The following is a 19,352-nucleotide window of genomic DNA, read 5'->3' as shown; positions in this document are numbered from 1 at the left end:
CAGATCAACTCAGAAAAACAATCCTTGAACTAATGTTAACCATACTGTCTGAAGATCACATGCTGTCAGTCTGTAAATAGAAATGGAAATGTACAGTATGTGGTTATTTGGATACTGAATGGTGTGATTATGATCGGTATGTATACAGACACAATCTGAAAACAGTTTGTCTGGACACAGGACACTGAGATCTGGAATTAGGGTCACTGTGTCTCCTGCAACAATATGACCTCATATTATTGTAACGTGGGCTGTGGAGAACCTCAAGACGCTGTTCAGTCTCGTTTTTTGTCTTTGTGTACACATATGAATAACTGCTTGCAAACCTTTACCTCTGATGTCTTGCACCGGACTTAGATATCCCACAGAGGCTTGCATGCTTTTGTTTATCACATGGTGGTCGAGGGGCATTTTCCCATGCTGGCCATTTTTAAAGGGTTTAGTCATGTTTCAGAAATGTATCCTACAGCAATGACATATATCAAGCCAAATTGAATCCCAGTGAAAATGACACTATTCTACCATCTGATAATACATTTTCCCATGTGGAAAGTAACTCAGTGCTTTGCTGTGCATATTCAAATTACAGCCTTGCGCGTGGTAATAAGACTGCAGTTTTCTGACAGCAACAGTTTTGTTTGCCAAAAACAGTAAGATAAATACACCCTTCAATGAACATTTTCTTCTCAAACTCCTCTTATCTGCTGCTTTTTTTTTTTTTTACAAAACTTGATAGATTTTAGAGGGCTTTGACTGCAGCCTCGATTATTGGCAGACCTGTTTAATCTCTCAAACACATAAACAAAATCTGATCACTCCACAACAGTCATGGCTTAAAGACATTTGAGCGTAACACATTGGCTAAAGGTCTGGCTTGCAATGAAGCACTACATCAGCGGGTCTTGGATTCTGCCATGGCTGTCCCAGATCTTCATGAACAGGATCTTAAGATTCACCTGCCATGGTGGATTGTTGGGAGTGAGTTGCTGCCTCAAGGAAAGGAGATCAAGCATCTTGCGGCCTTGTTCGAGAGTGAGGGTAAAATCGAACGTATTGGTGCAGCAGCATCAGCGATGCAGGTATTGTACCAAACTGTTGCGTTGAAGGAGTAGCTCCATTTTCACACTGAGCTCTTGGTTTACCAGTCGATCTCCAATCCAATCCACACCTATGGTCACAAGCTTTGGGCAGGGACTGAAGGAATGAGTGTGGATATGGAGAGTAGAGTGGCTGAGCTCATCCTCACAGACGGGGTAATGAGCTCAGACATCCGGAAGGAGCTAGCAAAGCCGCTGCTCCTTTGCATTTAAAGGACCCGGTGGTTCAAACATTAAACAAATTCTGGCAACTTCCAAACTCCTAAAGAGGAGAACTGAAAAACCGGTCCTTGGTCACACCTAGTTGGCAGCCACCTCCCTTCAGGATGACGTCTCATCCTAGTAAGGGATCTTCCTCTGAGCAGCACGACCCAACATTTATCAAACCTTATACCGTGCTTGTTTGTTTGGCCGGTGTCGGTTTCATTTACCATTTGTGGCCACAGTGAAGCTCTTGGAGACTAGGCCTGTGACTCAGAGCTACAGATATAAACTTCACTCGTGTTGATGCTCATGGATATACGCAAGTGGCCCACGGTGATCCAGACCTCTCATTTTCCCTTCTAACTCCCTCTTAACCTCCCCGTGATCCTATCCAAATGGTTCACAGCAGTGTTACAACCAAGACATTGAGGCTTCTTACTGATGCACTCGGTGCATGAGGGGTATTTTTAGAATGAAATGCACTTTCATAAGAGCACCCTTGGAGGAAAGTGGAAGTAAAGCCTCTGTCTTCATCCCTTTCTGCCACTCCTTTTCCAGCTCTTTCTTTGTTTCTTTGATCTATTCGTCTAACCGTCATTCATGTGGACCTGAGATTTACATAGCTTCTCTTTCCCTCTCTCGGCCTCCCTGACCCCCCATCTCTCTTCCCCTGTCTTACATACATAAAACCCTGACTGTTGAAGATATGGCTTGAGACACAATGGAGCCACCTGTCCTGTCAGATACACTCGTTCCATCTCACACTCACAGCCGACACACACACACACACAGAAACACAACCACACGGAAAATCAAGTTAACCCCTTGCGTCTTTCTAGTCTGTCCTCGCGTCTCATCCGAGCATCTCATGAAGGATTAACGAACGTCTTCATCTTCAAGACACTTTCCAGTTCTGACATTTCCCACATTCATATCCTCTCTCCAGTGAGCCGGCTTCAAGAGACAAACGAAAGGACACAAGCTAATGCGCTTGCGTTTGTATGCACGTATACATGAAAGCACGATACACGTGTACTCAGAGTCATCAATGATTCAACACAATACAATCTCTGGCATTGCCTCAATTAAGCGTGGAAACAAAACCACCGCTAAAAGGCAGGGCGAGTGGGATGCAGGGCATGGGAGTGAATAGATGGCGGAGACAAAGTGGATAAGACAAGCAGAATGGAGGAGGGGAGTCAGTGAACGGTAATGACACAGAAATGAGATGAGTAAGTAGAAGAGGGCAGAGAGAACGACATAAAGCAGAAGAGAAGAGAAGAATAAAGCTTGGAAACTGTCCATCTTGTTTTTTTTTTTACCTTTGATTAGACCATGACCAGCATTACTGGTCTAACAGGCGAATGGCCCCTGAACTCTAACCCTCCCAGGCAACATTTCTCTCACATACAACAATAAGCTACCAAGAACGATAAATGAATTGTGCGAATATGAATTTCCAAAGATAATTTTGGAGGTGGAAGTGTTTTGGGTTTTTTTTTTTTCAATTGTGTGGTGAAGGCTCAAACAGCACAAGATTGGATTCAGCTCACTGAGAAGATGTGATTTAATGCCTTCCTGGCGAGCCAACTCCACGTGTTCGATGAGCTAAAACTACGCTTCATCATGTTAGAGATTGTGCCCGTTACTTGTGCTCAAGGCCTGGAGGCAGCCCGAGAGGCTCCTGACATTTTTTCCACCACGAGTTAGTGACCCCTGGTGAATTCCTGTTTTTCTTTTTACACAATTCTTCATGTGTAATGTGCAGAAAACACACCTTGTCTCTCTTTCTCTCTCTCTCCACCTTTCATTTCACATGTCTCCAACACATTTTTTCACATATTTGCTGCCCATCACCACATATTGTGCTTACAGTTACACAAAACCCACACAAATAAACTATGTACTGTCACGCACATCCCTGAACACTTTTACCCTTTTAGGGCTGCGAAATGTCTTCATTCTAACGTCCCCCGCTGGCCATTTTTTATACTTAATATCTGTTTGGTTTTCTTTACAATGAGCATAACAGCCTGACAAAGCAGCTAGGTAGTCTTGGTAATGTATCAGTTAAGAGCTGGATAAGGCAACAGACACAAGCACTGTATGTGGGCTTAGAGGAAACTCATACATCAGCAGATGGTGAGCTTTATCACATTTCCTATATTTGGGTCTGTTAAGTCCCATTTCCTTTGAGTGCAATTGGGCTTAGGTCCAAAATTTAAGACTGGAGGGAAAAAAATACTGGGGAAAAGCCCTTGAAATGGCCAACTCAATTAAATTATGTTTTTTTATGTCCCTTCCCCTGAGGCATAATCACTGTAGTCTGTATGGTAAATGCAGCAACACAGATACTGTACAACTTTTTGCACACAGACAAATCTTGTGGCGCAAACAGTGCATGCCAAATACATAGGCATGCTTGTAGTCTTGGGAGTCTCAAAATAGGAAATTTGGATTTTTAAAGTCGAAATGGGCCGTGGAGGGAAGCTGCCCTTGACCTTGTTTCCTGCATTCACAGACTAGTAAATGCATAACTACAGACACAGAGTTCAGAAACTGTATCCAGAACTGTAGGACATCACATGCTTTCGTTATGTCACAATTTACATGTCGCAAATTGAGTTTGAACATTGAACACAATTCTACACGTATTACACTTTGAATTGTATTAATGGGTTTACCTGCTCCCAGCACTGATGCAATAGGGATAGAAATGATGTTGCGCATGCACTCAGCTGTCTAATGATCCTACTCCAACTAACAAATTCTTAAAAATTCACAGCTTTTTTAAAACACAGTTTCTATCACTACCTGCTAAGAAGTTCCAGAGGCATCTGCCAAATTACTCACTCGTGGCTCATGCTTGGAGTAACTATGTCGACTGGGTGGGAAAGAAACCCAGAAGAAACCAGGTGAGAGGAGTGAACACCTCCAAAAGTACTATTTCCTTCATATCTCCCTTAAGAAATAAAGACTGACACAAATGACCTCCTTTGCAAAAAAAAAAAAAAAATCTCATTCTGAAGGTCAGAATCTTCTCATAAAGATGGAATGACAGGAAAACACACACACACACACACAAACACACTCTTGGACAGTCAGCCAGAGACAATCGTGTGAACTCTGTCCCACAGTTACCATGGTGATGAGAGACCCATCCCAGGGGAGCAGCTGTGCTGTGCGTTCTCCAAAAGCTAACGCTGTACCTTTGAACTTTACCATCGTGGTTTCCCTCAACATCTCCCGCGTCTCAATTTCAAGGTGTCATCTGTCATCCGTATCTCTTTCCTTCCTCTTCCTCCTTTCCCTTTTCTCCTTTTACTTTCCTGTTATAAGTAAGACATTACATTAAAGAGCATTAAAGTCTTCCCCTGCCTCACTGTACTTCGTCCGATATTAATGCTTTAATGTTTCCACCATTGAACTTGCCAAATCCACGTCCAACCTTAATGAATCCATCTCAACTCAATTAGCGATGCTGGCAAAAATATTATGCACTGCCAAACAAAAGGACGTGTTTTCTCTTCTCTTCCTCCTCGCCGCTCCCTCTGTCTCCACTCTCGTCCTCTCTCTGTATGAAAGCAAGTTGGCTGGCAGGATGCCTAGGTGATGTAACTCCACCCAATCAGTCTGCATTACTCTTGTTTACCCCGTTCTTCAGTTTTCTTTGCCCGCTGCCTTAGCTCATTGATTTCTTCAAAGGACATGTGAGGTCAGTGGAGTCTAGACAAAGATTTCCTGCTTACATAGCCCAGAGAGAAATCATAAAATGAACACAGTGAGAACAAGGAACAAACCGGGTACTTTCGCACTTGTTCTCCTTTCATTTACACTGTCTACTTACACTGACGGATGAGACAAGTATTCCCCTCTCCTCAGTCACATACTGAAGAACCACATCAGGAGTTTTTGTTTTAGCCTGCTTGTTTTGGCCCAGTTATTACAGCACACACCCAGAATACTGATGACCATTTTCCAAAGAAAGCAGTTTCGATATAGATTTTTTTTGCCTGCATGCTTTTCCTTCTCACCCAGTTTGTAATGGACTATTTCATACATGTAGTCCGTCTTCTAGCTCTAATGTTTATCTGGAGGTGGTACTGTATGTCCAGCCATATGCAACTCTTAAAATCAAGTGACATACAGTTGCTTTTTAGTCACAAGAAAGTTGCTTGCCATGAAGGGCAATAATTGTATGGAGGTCCTCCCTTCAGCCTTGCAGCAAAGACATGATCCCTCAACAGCTTCCCGCCCACAAACCCTGCCACAAACTGTAACGACAACCTTAATGAAAAAATACCGACAAAAATTACTGTGAAATCTCTGTTCTACATGCTCTGCCCTGTTTGCCTTACTCCATTAATAAACTGTTACATTTAACAAAGTCGAACCGAAATGTAAACTTATACTCCTTCTAAAAGATCATTTATGATTTCTTACGACTTGTAAACAGACAATAGCTCATTCGGCAGACATTTAACATAAGTCGGTATTCATTTTAGCTCCATGCAAAGTGAACGTCCCAGGTGACGCTCATCTGCCTTAACAATTTATCAAATTCTTCTACTGAGTGCAACGTAACGCCGAATTTAATATATGAATAGTCTGTTTTGTCAAGTTTGTTAGTCATTATCAGTCTCTGATAACCAGCCACGATTTTCAGTGAACAACTTAGACTAAAGCTAAATTTAAAATTCTTGTTAAATCTAAAGCTGAACAAAAATCAGTGTGTGTTTCTGTGCAAAATTGTCATTTACAGACCATAAACATAATTCTGGGCGTGATGCTGCCTGTTATTTCCCTCGACAGCGAACTTGTTCTACAGTGTTTGTGAAGTGAACCTCATCATTTTCCGCTAACTCCTTTTCATGCACACATAAGCAAAGTTGTTTATTTGCCTTAAGTGAAATCATTTGCTCCAGCCCACGTCACAGGTTGTTACGTAAACTCGCTCATTTTCTACATTCCTGCAATCACAGGTTACACATTACAAAACCCACATGTTCTGTCTGATTTGGAAGAGGTGTATGTGTTGATACGCTTGACATGCAGTATCCTGTATGATAATCATCCTTACGCCTTTTGCTTCTTTGACATAGCGTGTGTGTGTATCCGTAGATTTGTGTGCATGTCTGCGCCGACTAAACGTATATTAGGCATGTGTTGACATATCCAGAACAATCTGCGGTCTGAAGATATAAGAGCTTTTATTGCTTTGCGTAATGCCAATAACTCATCAAGGGGCCAGACCATATTGATGATCAATCTCTGAATGGCCTCATTATATGCGCCGCAATGCACCGGCCTATTTTACCCTCGATTTCACTGAGAGAGGAGCGATTAGATGGTTATAGTCGTTTAGCTGTCGCACCCCTCCGTTGTGATCGGGCTGAAAGGGAGGGAGAAAACAGAGAATAGAAGAGGAAGGACAAGATTTGAGGTAAACACTGGGAACATAAAAGTACATTTTTTCTACTGACCCATAAAAAAAGGTACCAAAAGATTAATGGAGAGAGAGTCACTAGAATTACCGTCTCCGCCAACCAGTCACACTGCAGTTTACATCCTTGTCTTCCCAGATTTAAATGTTACTGAGGACTTTCAATTAATTTAATAAAGGTATTTTTTAAATGGAAGTTATCACTATATTGACATGTGATTCCAGTAAATAATTTCCAATGAGAAACATGCTGTCTTCGCTTAGAGACTACTTTTCCAGAGGAGCACAGAGGACTGATAGAGAGCTTCATAACATGATGCAACGACAATCACCTGAATCTCAATATCAGCAGAACCAATGAGGTTTTACACACATCTCCAACCTGGAAGCACAGAAGATCTGTACAATCAGCACAGGTGGTGAAGGTGGACGCCAAAGATTAGTGTCACCAATTCAGCATCTGAAATGTGAAATATGGTCACAATCTCTTCTTCTGTTCCCGAGTTATGGTGTTGAATAATGGGCCGAAAAGCGTTTCTGCAGAACATTACGATGTTGCAGTGAGGCTGACTCTTCACCCTTCGGATATAAAATGTCATCACTTCATGGTTTTATCCTATGAGGCATTTGTGTGAAATTTCGTCTTTATTAGCCTATGAATTCTTGAGCTCTGGCCAAAATTGTGCTTTGTGAGGGCTGTGACCTTGACATTTGACCTTCGAATTCTAATCACTTCGTCCTTGAGTGATCGTTGGTGCCAAATTTGAAGAAATTCCCTCAAGGCCTTCCTGAGATATTGCGTTCAAAAGAATGGGACTGACAGACAACCTAAAAACACAAAGCCTCCAGCTACAGCTGTCACTGGCATGGAGTCACAATAAAATGCTTCTATTCTAGTATTTACGTCAGTCTAGATTTTTAGTTTTAATTGCAACATTATCATTATGTAATTAAAGTTCACCTACGACAACGCTGCTATTCATTTCAGGTACCAGAGCTGCAGGGTAGCAGGTTAATTCTGTATGTCAGCACCACTAATTGAACAGCATAAGAAATACAGTGGCTCAATATGGCACAGCAATACCTTGCAGATGTCTACTGCAATTTATTAGCATGACGCCTCTTCTCATTAATATTTCAGCTGGTGACGTAGCCTTCCTGGATGTGTCCGCGTTTTAGTCATTGCAATTGAACTCACATTAAGAAATAAATTAGAAAAAACCTTTGGAGGAATCAGTTTGCTTGTTCCCTCACAGAAACCAGCCACAGCCCATGACAGAGGGGAGAAATGGGATGGGGGTTGGGTTTTTTGGGGGTGTGTGAGTGTGTCACATCCAAAGATGCAAAGGCATTATTGATAGAAGCGGAGGGTTCAGGGAGAAAATGTCATTGACGTAACTTGCCCCGTGACGCCAGGCAGCTGAAGACAATGTGACCACTGAAAAAGGCAGCAAAAGGCCTTCATAGGAGGAGCGGAGGGAAATGTGTGAGCCTGTGTGTGTGTGTGAGAGAGAGAGAGCGAGAGAAGAAGCATTTATCCTTTGCGTCGTTTTGTGTGTGTGGGGTTGTGATGTGTGTGTGTGTGTGTGTGTGGAATTGTTTTTTTCCCAGGTTATAACAAACATCTCATTTGTTCGAGCTGGGCCTGGCTGTGCAAGAGCAGCATTCAGTCTTTTGTGTGTTGTGTTTGTGTGTGTTTGTGCAGCAGAGGGATGGGTCACTGACACTGTCTACTATTGATCAAGAACAAGGGAAAGACTGAGGGGAGGACACTCCATTTCTATACACCACTGCACTGTAAAATTCATTCAAACACAAAGACACCGTTTGCTCAAACGGTGTATTACTGATCGTCAGCGTATTTGTGTTCCGACAGGCAAAACACAAACTCCTACAAACAACACCAATTCTTTCTCTCTCTCTCTCCTTCTAAGTGGAGACTAACCCCACAATTCCCCTAATGAGGAAAAGAGAGAAGCAATTTTCCCCAGTGTGCTTCCTGTTGTTTTCCTCCCCTCTGGTCTCTCTGTTTGCTCTCTCCTCTAGTCTCTATCACGTTCAGCTTGGTTCTAACATGGCTTTCTTCCCTTCTCAGTCCCCTTGTTCTTACCCTACGAGTCCCCCCAGCCATGTGGAGGGCTAAATCACGCCGCTGGCATACAGCCAGAGCAGAAATGACTGGAATAAAAGTGCCAAGCGGAGGGATGTAAACAATCTGTTGCTCGGAAAACGCTTTCCACAACTCTTGTTTGTTAAAGGTAATTATGAGTTCTGAAAGTGGAGGGGGGGTGGTTAGTAGAGACAGAGTAAAACAAAGAAAAGAGAAAGCAAACAAACAGGAGGGTAGAGATAGTGAAGTTAAATTAATCAAAATAGCGCAATACACTGACACCATCTCCTCCTCATATGAGCCTACCATAAAGATGACTAGTGATAAATAAGCCTTTATTGCTTTTTCCTATCTTTCCTCCCATCTCTCTGTCTTGCTTCTGTCTCCTTATGGCCAAACCACTCCCTGCCCCTCAGCAGCACCACAATATCAGCAACTCAAACTAACTGCATGAATACCCTTTTTTTTGTCAAAAACAACCTTTTTTTCCTCCAAAGCCAAAGAAAAGCACCATAAAATCCATGTGCATGACGCCTCTCCTTTCAGACTAGCCACAAAAGAAGATGTACTCTACAGAGGAGAAAAAAAAGTGATGGTTTATAAGCCCTACCTGGCAAGAGGAAGCAGTTCCAGGTTACAATCCACTTAAGGCAGATACAGGCACTCCACACATCCCCATTAAAGTGGCCTACTTCCTCTGTCAAACTGGTGTGAGAGTGTTTGTGGCTGGCTAGCTGGGGCTGGTGTGTGTGATTCTCTCAGTGTGGGCTAGGTCAACTGAACTGTGCATATAGCGAGAGGAGAGAGAGAGAGAGAGAGAGAGAGAGAGAGAGAGAGACAGAGAGAGAGAAGGGGGAAGAGAGAGAGAGAGAGAGAGGAAGGGAGAGCAAATGCCCAATAGGCTAAGAAGGTAGACTCCCAAGCTGCACAAACAAGGGAGAAGGAACGAGGGAGAGGGAGGAGATAGCAATAATGAGAAGAGATAAATGAGCGGTGAGAGCTCAGAGAGAAGCGTATGCATGCATATGATCTGTGTTTATACTAACTGCTCTCCGCGACCGCAGATGTGTCTACAAATATTGTCCAACATATGTGCACATATATTGTGTCCATTTGTGCCCACACACAACACCCACACCCTCCATTTCTTTGTGAAGACGTTAAGGCACAACAGGCAGGTCCCACAGGATGCACAAAGCATACAACGGACACACATCCACTGGAAACACACGCGAACACCTGCAGTACAAGTTGAAACGCACATACATGTTGCGTACATGACACACAACGCGGCTACAAAGCCGTACAGCCGCCATATAGGGAGCAGGAACCGTGTTGTAAAAAATGTCCTATCTGGAAAGGAAACACTAACACATAACAGCTGTTTAATTGCAGCCATAAGCCTGAGAGGTCATACGTGTCAAATGTGTGCACTGTAAAAAGTGTGGGTCCCTATGCTATACTTCCTGGTTTTGTGGCCACATCTCTAAATTAAGTTCTTCTTAAATTCCTCTTTTGAATGCCTAGAAATAAGAATCCAACCGAAAGCGTACATTTGTAAAAGCATGGGTGCTAAGTGGCTGTAGATATGCACTGTATGGCTGTATATAAAATTCATTTTGCACTCTATATCTGCACTGAGTCAGAGCCTGCCACAACATCCTTGACTCGGATGACATCAGTGCACCAGAGACCAGGAAGGACTTCATAATCCCAGCAAGATAGCTGGAAAATGTTAGGGCTGCTTTTAGCCAAGCCAGGCTGATGGCAGCTTCTGATTTTACTGTTTTTTCCAGACAGGCAATGACATTTCCAGAGGTTAATAAGACAAAAACATCCAACAAGAAAACACTGTAAATCTACTGCAATACAGCTGTATCAAGTGCTGCTAATTTCACTAAATCCTAATAAACACAAACGTGTATTAGGGCTGGGTATCTTAAGAAATGTTCAATTTGTGAGCCAATTCAACACAAATGTTGCTTTTACACAAGCAACTGTACAAGAACTGCTGGGAAATATGGAAATAAGTTATAGTTTGAAACCTAACCAAGAAAGAATGTGACCAAGTGTTGAATGCCAACTGTAAATATTTGACTAAAACTAAACTATTACTAATTTTGGGGACTATTTCTAAAGATTGCCAATCCTAAAGTGCCATTGTTAATGAAGCAGAGGTGCAAAAATGTTCATTTATGCCCTCCGTATCTGTACGTATATCAACAAATGATACATATGATAAAAGCATTTAAAGTGAATTAATCAGTAGGTGCGTTTCCATCCACCTGTTTTTATTCGCACAAAACAAAAGTTTACACTTGGCTTGACAAAATGCCACAAAGCGCTAAAGAAACAGACTTAGCAAATTAATCATAACATAAAAGAAGCATGTGACTTAAACATCCACTCAAGAGACTAAAAACTGCTGCAGACGAAAACGTCAGATCTGAGTTTTGAAGAACTGCACTGTTCTTCAAAATGAACACATTTAATGAACAGAAATGCTATATTTCCATCGCATTTTCTGCATTGCTTTCCACCATTTGGGGTCTGACTGGTGCTCTTTTAACTTTGTTGCACCATCTTCTTCTGCAATGGTTTAATGGCACCAACTCCTTATCTCTACTAGCCAATTTCTGGGAATTCAGTTAAAATGTGTGCTACATTTGGATGGAAACCTACCTATTTGTTAGATAAACAAATGTACCTGCTGTACCTGCTGTACCTGCATGGCTAATTGGCTAATGGTGCTCTGTCACTCATTCAGTCACTCTCTCTCTCTCTCGAGTCTCTCACCTTTCCCTCACTCTGTTATCTCAAGAGTCTCTTGCTGCTACTCAGGGGAAAGGGTTTTTTTTTTAATCTCCTCACTGTGACAAGGAACATTTGACACTGAACGGTAGAAGACACACACACACACACACACACACACACACACACCTGCTGTCTCTCTACACGGCTGCTTGGGTCTAACTATCCATCACTGACAGTACGCCTCGAGAGGTAAATGTTCAACACAAAACAAGACAGTTTCGCTTATAGCCGGTAACTCTTCAGTACTTATTAGTGAAGGAAGAAAAATACAAACTCAAAAGTGTTAGTCACAATTACAATGATACTGGGTCAACAGTAGTAGAGTTTCTCCAAAAATACAATTATATACATAAATAGACAGCAAAAATAGGGCACCCAGAGGTAGTTTAGTGATCAAATTTGCCCAATTTCTCCCATACTTCTTAATCTGTTGCACATGTGTTAACAGAAACGACACAGTCCAAACATCCAGCACACACTAACGTAAAGAAAGACGTCTCAGGTTGCATAAATGTGAGACAAGAGTTGTGATCACGGCTTGCAAATAAGTGCTACTTCCACTCACAATCGAAACGCAGCCAGATTCACATACAGGCAAGATATTTACACCACGATCACAGTAATAAGACAAACACGATAATCTGAATCTGATCGACAGCGGCACCAGCAGAAGTCTCCAGACAGAGCTCTCAGTTTGACCTTCATACCAGTACAAAAGATAACACACATTACCTTCGACACAGGCATCTGGACTCGTGGTGTGCTCGCTTGCTTTGTAGGTGTTTAAGTGTGTCTCACACACTGTGAGAGCGCACGTGTGCAGCGCGAACAGACACAGGCAGCTAATCCAGTGTGACCATATGGGATTATTTTTCCTGTCCGTTTCTCAGGACGTGTCAGTGCTTCTTTTCTTCTCCTTGTTCTGTTTCTTGTCTGTGTTGTTGCTGCAGTCCCAGCTTCTTGTCCCCCCCCCCTTTCCAGCTTGATAACGTGCGTGCCAACGTGTGCGCAAAAGAGAGGCAAGGGGGGTGGGAAAAGAGGGATTTGGTGAAGGAGGGGAAATGAAGACAGATGGAATTGGGATGAGACGGAGGTGTGAGAGTGAAAGGGGGAATTGGAAAAAAATGTGATGTATTAGAAACGTAGAGGGAGGGATGGCTATGAAAAGATCAAATGCAACTAACTCTCTGGAGACCAATGCTCTCTCTCTCTCTCTCTCTCTCTCTCTCTCTGTCTGTGTGTGTGTGTCTCCCCCTCTCTTCCTCTACATGCTATTTTTAGAAGTTGCTCTGCCGCAAATCAAAGCACTGAATCAAACCCTATCAAAGAGCAGGATGTTAAGGGCCATGTCTTTCACACCTAATAAGACACACACACACGCACACGCATGTGCACACACACACACACACACACACACGCGCACACACACACCTGTCTGTTACAATGACCATGTGTCTGCATCAGACCTGAAGGGAGCCATGTAAGCTATTCATCAGGCCTCATCTAATCATATCATGTTCTAATAAATAATGGGCTTTTCAAATAGCTAATTTAAACACTGTCGATAACACTACGCAGACCTCTGTCTCCCACACCGTCTCCAGCTAAAGGTATTCCTGTAGAAACATTTCCAGCTGATGCATAAAGTGATGGCCAACATTCAGAAAGTGGACAAATCAACCAGACCAGATTTTGCCTGTTTCGTCTGTTTCCAGCACTTTGCTCTTTTATTGGTGGCAGGAGGTTTTAAAGTTCCCAGCGTCACTCACTGCTGTCATCAAACATGTGCGCTAATCAAAATGTCAAAAAGAGCCCCGCTATTATCCCGGCTCCGTTGCACGCTCAGCGGAGCAAACATCATTTTTCCGAGTAAAGAATGTGCGTAATTAAGACTGACGGTGAATGGATTTCATGCTCTGCTGTACCTCCTTACGACTGAGTCCGCGAGGCTCTCGTCGATACTGGCTCCCGTGCTGGTGCATAAATTGCCATTATGTAACGCAGTTATGAATAGTTAAAGGCGAGCTAAAATAAAGCCAAACACCACTCCATCAAAGGGGAATCATTAATGTTTAAAGCGAGACATGGGAATTAATCCTACACTACCAGCCACAATGAATAACATCACTGAGCTGCGAGTGTGTGTGTGTGTGTGTGTGTCTGTGTGTGTGTGTGTTTCTGACGGAGAGGGAGAGGAAGGTAGCAGAGGGAAACTAAACAGGCAGACAGAGAGGGAGAAAGACTGCATAAATTAGAAAAGTATAGCGTAAGAAGAGGGAAAAAGGGGGCGAATGACATGAGAAGATTGTGCTTGAAGCAAAAACCAAAGATTTTAGGGAACACAAGATGAGAGGAGAATTAATCGCTCTCAACTAAAGCCTCCGTATTGAGGTGATGTGGAATGATGTGCACTAGAAATACTACAAACACTATGCTCTCAAACTACTGACATATGCATCCACATAGGAGCAGTATTATCCGGAATACGCCGGAGTTTCTCATTATTTACCATGTGGGCTCTAGATTTCTGCAAAAGAGGGAAAGTTTCTGTTTATTACTTTATTCTCTGTCGCTCACACGCACAAAATAACTGACAAGGTACTGCAGCTATCTGTGGACAAGCTGTCCTGGGCGTGTTTCTCCTTCCGCGTGATAACACACAGAAATAACTCTGCAAATGCATCACAGAGTGTAGAACTTTTTGATAGCTTTGCTCCAGATCCTTGACAAGTCCTCTGCCACTACCTGTGATGAGCTACCCTAAGAGGTTCCGTTAAGAAGCGGGGTTTAGATGCTGCATTTAAACCTCTTGAGAGATGATCTCTCTAACCAGCAGACGACTCCATCGCACTCTTTTAGAAGCATGTTTGCAGAAGCAGAAATAGTAATAACACGATGGCGAGTGTTTCAGCCTGGTTCCTCGTTCCTGCTCCAGTTGAACAGGTTCTGAATATGGATGTCACACTTTGAAAGACGACACATCCCGAGAATAGCATGCAGCGTGCTGTTTGTGTTGTGTGTGTGTGTGTGTGTGTGTGTGTGCCTGTGTGTGTGTTGGTGAAGAAAAAGGAAGAGCAAAGAGAAGACAAATGGAATTCATCCGTGTCTAATTAGAGACAATGAAGGGGAAAGTATGTGTCTGCTGCAGAGAAACAAAGAGAGCAAGAGAAATGTGAATCACATGAACATGTGCTGGTGCGGATGTTGCCCAGATTTTAGTTTATATTTAGACACTTTACATGTATGACCTTGTTATTTTCAGACTGAAGAAATTCCTTATATCTGACATGCACGGTGTAAATATTTGTATTTACGCTGTTTATAATTCCCCACCTCTGATGAGACGACAGGTGTGCAGCAGTTTCCTTCACTCCCTTCCTAATTTCCTCCTTCCAAGGACTTGTTAGCTTTCTCCTCACATTCTCCCATGTCACTCGCTGCCTTCAACTGTAACCAGTGAAGCCATCTTCCTCTCCAACTCTCTAAGGTCTCTGTACACTTCAAAACTGTACTCGTCACTGTCTCGACGCACTGTCCATCACCAGACTATCACTTCTGAAATGCTCCCTCCTCTATCATCACTGTCTTCCTAACAAGCCATTCTTCCTTAGTCCTGCCAAAATGACCAGGGGTGTTGTTCGATCAGTTTATAAGCAACCAGTGTCTCATTCCGGTCCAGCACACATTCGCTCTACACCGTCCCTTTCCCACCCACGACCCAGCTCTTTGTTTTGGCCTTTGTCATCTTTCATTTACTTTATTTCTTCTGTTGATTTGAAGCTTGTGTTCTGTTGCAAACCAGATGTCCAATTTGGAGCAATAAACATGAGCTTGAAGACACAGAGTCATTGGTCCTCTTACAAAAACAACATGTAAACACACCATTAAGTACACTTCTGGGAACAAGGACACTTGTGTTCATATACTGTTGGATAAACTGTTTGTATACTTGTTGTTGTAGGAGTGTATTATTACTTACTTTTGGTTTCTACAAGTGTACTTCAAGATACACATTAGGTGTATTTTATGCTGCAGAACTACTTCATGGTGTCATTTTGTACTTGAAGTACACTTAAAGACAGTAAAAGAGTTCTAGTGCAATGTTATTTTGTGCATAAACTTTAAGTTTTAAGAGTACTACTACTGTGGGGTTTGTTTCATGTTTACAGCACACTCAAAGGGATTTTGCAAGTCCTTCTCTCCCCTTGTATCCTCATCATTCTACTCTTCATTGAGGAGCTGTTGGATTTTTGAGCAATTTCTTAAATGCTTGTTGTCTTTGTTTAATATACAGTGAGGGACAACAGATTTATGTAAATCTTCATCTTCAATCTCTCAGTGAGACTTTTGATCATCAATTCATGGTCCTGCTGCTAAATATCAATGACGGAAGTGTAACAGGCACCAGCGGGGAGTCTCGAACTTCAAACGAAGCCTGTAGCACACGCAGAATGCGTCACTCAGACTGAAGAAGCAGTTGAGGTACGTTAGCCAGCATGTGCCGATGAGGGGAGTAAATGTGATAAGACTGCTGCTCCTCTGAAGGGATGCAACGCTGGGAGAAACGGTAAGACGGTGCTTGACAAGTTAACACGAGTGAGGATGCTGCCGTGTGTGGCCCTTGAACATCTTTACAGGCGTAGTGGGAAAATGGGGAAAAGATGAATTATTCAGTTTTCTGAAAAGTCCTGAACTGAACTGGAGTCATCGGCTTGTTTTCTGTTCGCAATTTTGTGTTGCTGCTTAAGATTCAGCGTGCCCTCGTAGTGAGATGTGCCTCTCGAAACATGCACACTCGCCGACGCTTCTTATCCGTTCAGAGTTTTGGTTATCGTCGAGTGAATGCATACACGTTTGCCTGGAGGTGGAGGGAAATGGTAAAGGAGGAAGCCAGAGGAGCTTTGTCTAATTCCATCATGAATAAACAGACAGGGAATGAGAGAGGGTCTTTGCCCTTGAGTCACTGCTTCCTCCAACATAAATGCTGTATTATAACCACTTCAGCAGTACAAGTTGCCTTCAAACCACAGCAGACACACTTCGTTCATTCGCAGCAGCCATCTTTTTTTTCACTGTCCATGCGAGCCCATGCTCTCGTGTACAAAATTCGACGCCGCTTTTACTGCAGATAGTTTGCTTTCCTCTTCTGACTCAGAGAAGGAGTGTCACCATTGCTCATCAAATGCTAACCGTGAGTGATGAAGTACGGCTGTCATTTTCTAACGGGCCTGTCCAATTTTAATTCCCATTTGGAGGCGTGTGTGTGTGCAGCTGAACAAATGCATTTGTCCAATAGCTTAATGGCTAATGATGCCCAGACAAGAATGTGCCGGAAGCTTTCCAAGGAAGGACTCATAATGGCTGTGAAATACCAAACCTCAGTTTATAGCATGTTGGATGCTCTCTGATGGTCTGATTCAGGATCCCTGATCATAAAAATAGCATTGCAGTTGCTACCACAACTTTAACGATCAACATTAGCATTTTTAAACTTTCTCGCTTTTACTTTGAAGGCAAAAATCCCTACTGGCTTCTGTTCAGCTCAGTCACTGCAAAGGATGTGATCAGGGTGACGTATGCGATGGAAATGAATAAATATTGAGCAGTGTTTTTTTTTTTTTTGCCATTTTGACAGCTTCTGAAGGGTCTCTGGCCATGATCAACCTAAGTTATAACACCTGACAAAATATCCCAAAATAGTTTTTACGGTTGTCTGAGATGGAAAAGTGTATCAATAAGAGCAAGATGTGACAAAGTACAGTGGAAATAGACTTAGTGAATAAATCATGACATACGTGAAGCCCTTCACTTGAACATCCACCAAGGTGATGAAAAATGATGTAAAACAACCATAAATGAGGTTTGAGCTGCTCATTTAATTACATTGCCTTAAATAAGCCCACTTCTTCTGTAATGGTTTAATGGAACACTAGTAGGGAACTTCTAATAATAGCGTAATGGTAGTGGATGGAAATGCACATTAATTCACATTGCCTTTTGTAGACTTTTTCAAAACTTGGTTAAGGTTTGCAGTACATTTGGATGGAAACCTAACTTGTGCATCGTCTCCGACTGCTTAATATTCTCTCCTCCATCTCCATGACTATCTCATCCCTTTGACTGGCTCCCATCTAAGCCAGAAAGAAAGAGAGGCATCAGTTATTCAAGTTGAGGTTAGTCATCATAAACATTCGCCCCAAATCCTCTGACTTTAAATAAAGCTCTGCACAAAATAGAAACTGGCAAACTCTCATCATGCCCCTCTCACAGAGGGACGGGAGGATTAGAGAGTCTCCAAGTGAAGACGGCTCACGTCCAACATTCTTCCAAAGGGAAGCATTCAAAGCACTGAGGGGCTGGGGGAACTAAGGCAGCTGCTGACACCAACACTCTGAAGGAGTAACCCCATTTGCTGGAAAACCATGAATGAACAAAGTCACATAAATAGACAGAATCAGTGCAGCTTCTACAGCATGTGTGTGGATTCTGCTCTCCCTGCACACTTGAACATAACTCCTGAGTAAAGCGCATGCTTCAGCTGAGTGTGGATTTACTCGGCTTTGTGCATGAGAGGACAAATGCAGTTTCTGACAAAAGAGAAATGTCTGAGTCAATGGGTGATTTTCGAAAGCTCCTTTGCCGCAGTTCTTACTCACTGGCAGGAAGAGACACAGTGCATCAAAGATACACTCTATTCAGTTTTCAAAATAAGTTCCAGTGTTGACTCAGCAGTCACAATAGGGGCAGAAATTATGTTATTTAAGCGCTACCAGAGTAATATTCTTCCATGTCAAATTGCTGGAAAATTCTTTGAGATGTTTTGAACTCTACATTTTATTAACGGATCATTCTGAGATGATAAAGCTTCAATTAAAAAAAAAAAAATTTTTTACTGTGGTTAGTTTAGTGTAGTTTACGTAGGTTTTAAAGTTTTTTAAGTGTTTATTTAATGCAGCGGAAGGATGTGACCCACATACGTCTACACATCTATCTATTGGAATGTGCCCTCTTTTGTTGTGCCAATATGAAACTACCCAAACACTACTTCCAAAGAAGCCGAGTAAAATACACAGGTTTGTTTTTAAAGGCTCCCATGTAACAGATACTACACGGGCATTGTCCTCATATCTCCTGTACTACACAAAGCTGATTTGCATATAGTTAAACACATTTGGAGTTGACTGAATACAAACTATTTGCCTCTAAGGTAGTCTGGAGAAATGCAATCAAAAGTGAACTAATTTGTCAAGATGTAAAATGTTTTGATTAAGCATGTATTCCCTTGCCTTCAGGACACCGTTCAGATTTCCATTTAATAAGAGATTACAGGAAGAGGTTCTAATAACTACACAAAGAAGGTATAATGAAATAAAGGCCATGACACACATGGACACTTGCATGCAGAATTTCACTGTGATGGTACCATCACTTTTTGCTGGATGAATTTACCTTTCTATAGCAATATGTGCGACCATGTGTGTCTGAAACCATGCTCTTTGCTAAGTTTGCCAAATGTGAGAACACTGTTTATCTGTGGAAATGACGCATGATGGTCCTGCTGCTAAATATCAATAACAAAAAAATCAGTTCATCTGATTTTGGTCAGTAAACAGCAAAAAACTGAGGCAGATTTTGTCAATAAAATCACAATTTTATGATCACAGCGTTGTATGACAACAAAATG

The 19,352-nt window shown here is 42.3% G+C and overlaps 1 protein-coding gene across 4 annotated transcripts in view; it reads right to left on the bottom strand.

Moving 5' to 3' along the window:
• rgs3a (regulator of G protein signaling 3a) overlaps positions 1–19,352 on the bottom strand; it is a 103,271-nt gene that overhangs the window by 37,910 nt on the left and 46,009 nt on the right. Inside the window, exon 1 of one of the 4 annotated variants that reach the window (XM_041959585.1) lies at positions 9,465–9,486. The exons of the other annotated variants lie outside the window; for them this stretch is intronic. The gene's annotated coding sequence lies outside the window, so the exon portion shown is untranslated. Of the gene's footprint in view, positions 1–9,464; positions 9,487–19,352 lie in introns of those variants that run through there. 4 annotated transcript variants of the gene reach the window in all.

This window comes from Chelmon rostratus, chromosome 19 (genome assembly GCF_017976325.1).
Source record: "Chelmon rostratus isolate fCheRos1 chromosome 19, fCheRos1.pri, whole genome shotgun sequence".
NCBI classification, from domain to species: Eukaryota; Metazoa; Chordata; class Actinopteri; order Chaetodontiformes; family Chaetodontidae; genus Chelmon; species Chelmon rostratus.
This window is presented reverse-complemented; position numbering and strand designations above follow the sequence as displayed.